Raw genomic sequence first — 7,578 nt, 5'->3', positions numbered from 1 at the left:
TGCTGTTGAGGGGTCCTGGTGGTGTTTTCCCTGGGTCTGGGTTGCTGGAGTGCAGGCGGAGGCCTCATTTTGGGGCACCGGGGAACGCATCACCCTCACTCCCTCCAGCAGCTCGCAGCAACCCCCTCTGCAGAGGCGGCCCCAGGGATGTCTCTGAGAGACAGTGGGAGAAAGCTGTAGGGAGGCTCCCCCTTCTTGGAATCCCTCTCTCTCCCGCGCCCTCCCTCTCTCTCCTGCTGTTTCTCACACCTCCTCTCTCCCTCTCTTCTCCCTCCCTCTCCCTGTTTCCCTAATGGCCCTGTCCCTCCCCACTCTCCCTGTCCCTCTCTGCTTTCCTCCCTCTTTCCTCCTCCTTCCCCTTCCAATCTCTCTCTCCCATCCCCTCTCCAGATCTCTGTCTCACTCCCCTCTGTCTCTCTCCCTCTTCACACACACACAGGTGCACAAATGCACACACCCACAAACACAGCCCACAGCCATCATCTCCTGAGATAACTGTGGCAGAAACATGGAGCTGCCCCAAGGCTCCGCTGGTGAAGGGAACAGAGAGGTTCCTCGGAGGCTTCTCTCTGAGCCTGCGTCCCACGAGCTCCCTTCTCACCTCCACTTGCAGCTCGCCCTCTCTGCACCCCAGCAGCCTGGACCTGGGCTGGGAGGGAGGTGGGGCTGCACTGGTGCAGAGGCCGGGCCCTGCTCAGGGGGGCAGCTTCCCCCACCCCCGTGCTTGGGGGAGCAGTCTACATGAGCTTCAAGTGGTTCTGGGGGCGCACCCCCAGCACAGCCATCACCAGGGTCTGCGGAGACATTTGTGGGTGGACGGGATGCCGTGGCCAGCTCTGCCCTGGCATTTGAACCCTCACCATCCCTGCCCTGACGGCCCAGCTCAGCCACTGGAGTCTGGGAGGAGGGAGGTTCTGCTTTGCTCTGACAGACGCCAACACCATTGCAGGCCTGAGGTTGTTCTGCAGAAGACAGAGCCCACATGCAGAGAGATGGGGGCAGGATCCTTCTTCCCACCTCCTGCTATGAGCCAAGCCCCACGCCAGTGCCCAGCCAGGCCTGCCTAGGGGTTGCCTAGGTGCCAGGGAGGCCAAGGCAGTGCCCGGTGGGACAGAGGCTGCCCAGACCCAAGGGGATGGAGGGGCTGGAGCCGCCCACCTGGGAATGAAGCACCAGAGCCCCGTGAGCTCTGGGCCACCTGGGTCAGGCCGGCTGTGCGTCTGTCCCCACGGCCTCCCCCATCCTCATGGCCACCCCCATGTGTCAGAAGCCATGGTGGAAGCAAGTCTGTGAGCTAACCCAGCACCGGGCTCAGCCTCCCTGAGACTGTGTGTCAGTGTGTGTGTCTGCGTGTCGGTGTGTGTGCATGTGTCTGTCTTTGTCTGTGTGTGTTTGTGCATTTTTGCATGTCTGTGTCTGTGTGCATCTGTATGTGTCTGTGTCTGTGTGAGCCTGTGTGTCTTTGTGTTTTTACATGTCTGTGTGTATCTGTGTGTGTCTTTGCATGTCTGTGTGTGTGTCTGTATGTGTCTGTGTGTGTCTGTCTATATTGCATCTGTGTGTCTGTGTGTGTGCATGTGTGTATGTCTGTGTGCATCTTGTGTGTCTCTCTTTGTGTCTGTGGTCTGTGTGTGTGTGTGTGTGCATGTCTGTGTGTGTGTCTGTGGTCTGTGTGTGTGTGTGTGTGCATGTCTGTGTGTGTGTCTGTGTTCTCATTTCAGACGGGTTTGGGAGCTTAGAAACTCAGACTTCACTTTCCTCACTTGTAGGATGATGATGTTCGATTGGACCATCTTCCAAGCCACTTTCCATGAGAAAATTCTACGCTTTCACAATTGCAGTCAATACTGCACCCTCCTACCCTCAGCCAATCTGGCCACATGTCCTAAAACCACAGCCTGCCACCCTGTTCCGTCCACAAGCTCAACATGCACAGAAGGAATGTCTACTGGAAATTTCCTATCACTTGACAAAATGGCAGGCTCATTCAGAGACTTCCAACGTGAATCTCAGACCCTTCCTCAGAAACCCATGCCAGGGATCAAAATCTTCAAAACAGATCAACTGCTTTATCCTCAATGGAAAGATGATTGTACAGACGCTTGGGTTTGGGGATCGGACTGGTGAGGGCTTCTGTCATGGCGAGGTTATTGACAGGTGGGTGGTCTCGGGCTGGAGCCTGGGGGTCGGACTGGTGAGGGCTCCTGTCGTGTCAAGGTTATTGACAGGTGGGTGGTCTCGGGCTGGAGTTTGGGGGTCGGACTGGTGAGGGCTCCTGTCGTGTCAAGGTTATTGACAGGTGGGTGGTCTTGGGCTGGATGCCAAGCTTCTGTGAGCTCCATTTCCTCCTCTGTCATAAGAGAGATAAAGGTAACTTCATTCTCAGTTGCTGTGACATTTAGCACTAATTAATACGCATTAACCACACAGAAGGCGGAAGCAGCTCATGGGGGGACCGCCTGTAAGAGGACCACATCGATTCCTCCCACCCACCCCGAGCCCGAAGCGCTGGTGTTTCCCCTGGGAGGGGAGAAGCCGATTCCTCCCCTCCCTGTGGAGCCTGCTAGCCTCAGTCTTGTTTCACCAATAGGATGAGGTAGAAGTGCCACCCTGGGGCTTCAAGGTCCTGGCATTGCCACTTACAGGGGGTCCCTTGGGACTCACTCTGGAGAAAGCAGCTTCTGTGGAAGAAGCCACACTCACTCAGAACTGCCACGCTGTGTGGAAGCCCAAGTCAGCCATGCGGAGAGGCCCTGGGGATGGGCCACCATGTGGCTAGAGTGAGCCCTTTTCCTGCTGGGGAAAAGTGAGAAGGAGGAGGAATCTTTATCCAGAGCTGATTATATCCAGGCCCTCCTTCCACCCAACAGGTATCCTGTTCCACCAACAGACTTTGAGACTCTGAGAGGCTGCTGAGAGTCTGCTGCCCTGGGCCCTGCTGTGAATGGTCTCCCTGCCTCCACAGCCTTGGCCCATGGAGCCCCCTCCCCGAGGGAAGGGGCTGATTTTCCTCCAAGCCATTACTGGTCATGAGCCCTCACCCCATCCCCATCCAACCCACAACTCAGTCAACAGGAACAAACAAAACCCAAACCAAAAATGCTGCCTTCCTGCCCATCCAAAGTCAAACAGGTCAGGGAGGTGTTTTCGAATGCTCTGGGCTTAGGTGGGTGATCTAATTTTTAATTTAACTATGTGCAGAGGTGGCTTGTAGAAAAGAAATCCACTCAGGGATTGACTTGGCACCACTGTGGCTGTGCCCAGGGACCCATAAAGGGCTGCTCCACAATCAGCCCTCCTGGGGGGGATGCACACAGGAGATCCCCTGGTGGGCCCTGTAGCCCCTCACCTGCAGCTGTCAGCTCTAGTGAGGAGAGGACAGCTGTCCTGGGCATTTCCTCTTAGATGTCCTCGGTCCTTGGAGGCTGCCCTTCCCACCTGTCACAGGTGAGTTTTGCCCCCACATTCACGTGTTGAAGCCCTAACCCCCAGGACCTCAGCATGGGACTGTTGTTGGAGACAGAGTCTTCAAACAGATGATTAAGATTCCATGAGGGGTCCATTACAGGGGCCCTGATCCCGTATGGAGATGTCCTTGTAAGGAGAGGAGAAGAGGATACAGACACCCAAGAGGAAGGGCTTCTGAGGACAGGGAGAAGGCGGCATCTGCAGGCCAAGAAGGAGGCCCCAGGAGGAGCCGCCCCAGCAGGCACCTGGCTTTTGAGCCTCTGGCCTCCAGGACGATGAGATGGTGCCTTCTGCTGCTGAAGCCACCCGGTCCGTGGAATTTGCTCTGACCTCCCCAGCAGGCACTTGGAAGTATAGATCAGGCCTTACCGAGCTGAGCTTCAGGCCAGCATTGGAACCAGTCACCACTGGCCGCATCTCCACCCCACAGTGGGGACACAGGGACCTTGGGGCTGCTTTTGTACCTCCCCAACCCCTACAGTCTTCCTGGGCCTGAGGCTGGGTCTGTGTTGAATGAGTCTTGTTTCTTTCCCTCCAGGGGTTCACCTGCCACAGGGCCCAGCTGAGGTGTGTGCCCTGCCAGGGAGACAAGTGTCAACATGTCAGAAGCCGGGAGTGGAGGGGGGTTGATTCTGTCTTGGGTCCTCCTGCATGGAGGGCCCAGGTCTGGCGGTGCAGGGATCTGTTAGCCTCCTGGTAAGTGCCCGTGTGGTTCCTTTCAGCCTGCAGGCTTCTGGAGGGATGCACCTGTCTTGAAACTTGCGCAGTCCCTGCCTCAGAGCTACACACACGCAGGCCCTTCGCCTGGGCACTGCAGCTCAGGGCAGGGGCAGGGGACTCACAAGGGTGAGAGGGAGCCGGCGGCCGCCCAGAGCCCGCGGGAGCCTCCAGCTGCAGGGGAGAAAGGGAAGGCCTGCTCTAGGCCATGCTCCACTGCGGGGCTGGGACCTGGAGCTGGGGCTCCCAACCGCATGTTCAGTCTCCCAAACGACCCTTTCCAAAGGACACGAGTGCAGCCGGGAGACCCTCACAACCCAGCACCACAACCTGGGAGGCAGCCTCAGTTGCTCCCCTCCAGGGACAGAAAGCCACACTGTGCCTCCTCTTTCCTTCAGTTCACAGAGGCACAGGGTGGCGAGGGTGGGGGTCTCCACATCCCTGCATCCTGTGGGGAGGGCTAAGAGGGCTTCCATCTCTGTGATGAGCAAACAGTTGGGAACTGTGGCCCCAGAAGGCACAACCACTGAAAATCTGGCAACCTTCAGCAAAGGGTTAAATACATGAATGGGTGACACATGCGTGATTGGTTACCAAGGGCAACCATGATATTTTGGGGACATCTTTGGTGAGGGTGACTTCTAGGGAGAGAACAGAGCCTGAGGTCAGGGCCCCGGGGACACAGCCACACCTGCCGAGGAGCCAAATGCAAGATGGGACCTTGGATTTCATCCCAGCCCGACTCAGCCCTGGGCCTGCTCAGAGCTGGACTGGCAAGGGCCGGTGCCTGCCCGGGAGGCGAGGGCAGAATGCTGGGTAGGTGGGTGCGGTTTGTACCCACTCGGCCACATCGTGGATAACCTTGGAGGAGGCCTCCCCCGAGACCTGGTTGCCTTCTCTGAGTGATCAAGACATAATGAATCCCTTTCCCGCTCGAAGAGGGACTGTCATTTCCCTGGGTGGCCACAGATGAGACCACAGGCCGGGCTGGCGGCATCAGACCACGGGCGGGAGAAAGGAGCCCATGCCCCTCGGGAGGTGGGGCCTGTACCGACTTCTCCTGTACCTGCGAATCCCTGTAAGGAGCCAGGCGTGGCCTCCTAAGGGGGCACCAGGAACGCATCACCCACTCCTTGGTTGATTTATTCCACCCACAGGTACAGAACGAGCACTGACTGTCTGCTGCCCTGGCCCCTGGGGGTCATGTATTAGAGGGAGAGGAAGACAAGCCAATGGTGCATGGGTACCGGTGCGGACGGACAGCAGGATCCCCGGGCGCCCAGCAAAGATGGGACCATATGACGGGCCAGGGTCTCCGGGAGCGGTGGCCCCAATTGAACGTGAAAGGGTGAAGGGCTTGGTCCAGCTGTGGAAAAGACATGGAAGATGGGGAGGGACAGGCATCCTGGGAGAGACCCGGGGCTGAGGAGGAGTCGGCTCGTGGATGGGACCCCGTTTCTGTGCCTGCCCCCGACCCTGGGCACTGCCACCACCAACGCCCTCTTGTCTCCTGACACCCCAGGCTGCCTTTGTCTCTTCCAGGCTAAGACCCAGCTTCTGTTCAGCCTCCACTACACCTGCCTCTGGGAATATCAAGTCCTGGTCCCTTGGACATTCTGACGCAAGGAACGCTTCCTGCTGCCCCTCCCATGAAGGGCCACCCCGGGAGGCCTGGGAGCCTCCACTGCCCTCCCAGAGGGGTGTGAGCATCCAGGAGTGCATGAGAGAATCAGCGCCCTGCCAAACCTTGACCAGGGTGCCGTGGTGTCAGGAAGGAGGTGCCCAGTGCTACCTGTCCCGCCTGCTGCAGCCTCTCACGCTGGTCTCCTCGCAGCACCCCCGAGGCTCTGCGCCCGAGCTCCTGGGCCCTTGCAGAGCAGCCCCAGGTGTGTCTGCCCCACAGAGACAGGAAAGACCCAGAGCTGCGATTCCAGCAGGAGCAGGTGGATGCACTGGAAGCGATGGAGCTGGAGCCTCTGCAGAGCTAAGGTGTGGCGTGTGCGCCGCTTCCCATCCTTCACGCACGTCACCTGTCACCCATGGGAGGCCTGGGCGTGGCGAGGATGGCTGGAGGCGGGGGAGAGGCTAAAAGGGGAAGCAGAGTGAGGCTGCAGGGAGGCGGGTTGGGGTAAGCCGCATGGGGAGGAGTCATTGGAGGTGGGAAGTGGTGGATTCAGGCCAGCGCTGGGGGGCAGGCGGGGCCCAGGGCGCCCGGCCCGTTAGGGGCTAAGTCTGGGCCACCGCAAGCCACAGCCCCTTCTCCAGATGCAGTGGAGCTTGCCAAGCTCCGGCCAGGCCTGGAGGCCCTGTGGCTGCTCTGCCCTCCATGGGTGGCCGCTGGGCTATGGTTAGGGGGACAGGAGTGACAGGGAAGGACCAGACCCTGTCCCAGGCTCTGAGGCAGCACTGGCCCACCCACCTTCCCTCTCCGGCACCCTTGGTACAACAATGAGGACAACCCCAGCCTCTGCTAGCACCAGGCGCCTGCGAGGGTTTCAGGGTCGGGGTCGGCCTCTCCCGCTTGAGCGGCAGCGCTGCCGGGAAGAGCCTCTGTCCCTCCACTTAGACGTCCACATGGCAGTGTGGAACACGCGTGCAGAACGCGTGACTGTGGAGGAGAAAGGATTTGCTTCCTCCGTGGGAAATGCTGGACTCTTTAACCTCAATAAAAGTGGTGTGTAGGTGGTGTGTGTGTGTATGGTGGAGTGAGCGGTGTGTGTATGTCATGTGTGTGGTGGTGGTGTATATGTGTGTCTGTGTGGTATTTGGTATGTGTGTGGAGTGTATGGTGTGTGGTGTGTTTGTGTGTGTGGTGTATATGTGATGTGTGGTGTGTGCGTTTGTGTGTGTGATGTATATGTGGTGTGTGTGGTGTGCATGTGTGGTGTGTGGTGAATAGTGTGTTGTGTGTGTATGGTGTGTGTGGCATGTGTGGTGTATGTGTGTGTATGGTGTGTGTGTGTATGGTGTGTGGGGGGTGTATGATGTGTGTGGTGTGTGTGTGGTGCATGGTGTGTGTGTGTGGTGTGTATGCAGTGTGTGGTGTGTGGTTGTGTGTAGTATATATGTGGTGTGTGTTTGGTGTGTGTGATGCATGTTGTGTGTGCTGTGTGGTTGTGTGTGGTGTGTATGTGGTGTGTGTGTGGTGTGTGTGGTGTGTGCATGTGGTGTCTGGTGTGTGTGTGGGTGGGGTGTGTGGTGTGTGGTGTGTGTGAGAGAGGAGGGAGGTTAGATTTCAGAGGCTCAGGCACACGTGTCATCAGCGGTAGCAAGTCCCTGCATGGTTAGATAGCGGGGTTTGCGTCTTCCTTCCCACCTTGCTATGATCTGGGAACACTGCCTCCCCCTCTGGTCCCCCTTGGTGTGGGGCAGCTGGGTCCCGCCCTCCATGGC

The 7,578-nt window shown here is 58.3% G+C and overlaps 1 long non-coding RNA gene across 1 annotated transcript; it reads right to left on the bottom strand.

Moving 5' to 3' along the window:
- Positions 1-2,049: 2,049 nt before the first annotated feature.
- Positions 2,050-6,190, bottom strand: LOC134730160 (uncharacterized). The gene is made up of 3 exons (XR_010111835.1): positions 5,978-6,190; positions 2,665-2,796; positions 2,050-2,350 (listed from the first exon to the last, which is right to left on the bottom strand). It is a non-coding gene; the product is annotated as an uncharacterized LOC134730160 (long non-coding RNA).
- Positions 6,191-7,578: the final 1,388 nt, after the last annotated feature.

This window comes from Pan paniscus, chromosome 23 (assembly GCF_029289425.2).
Source record: "Pan paniscus chromosome 23, NHGRI_mPanPan1-v2.0_pri, whole genome shotgun sequence".
Taxonomy (NCBI): Eukaryota; Metazoa; Chordata; class Mammalia; order Primates; family Hominidae; genus Pan; species Pan paniscus.
The sequence above is the reverse complement of the archived record's forward strand: the minus strand, read 5'-3'. Positions and strand labels throughout refer to the sequence as shown.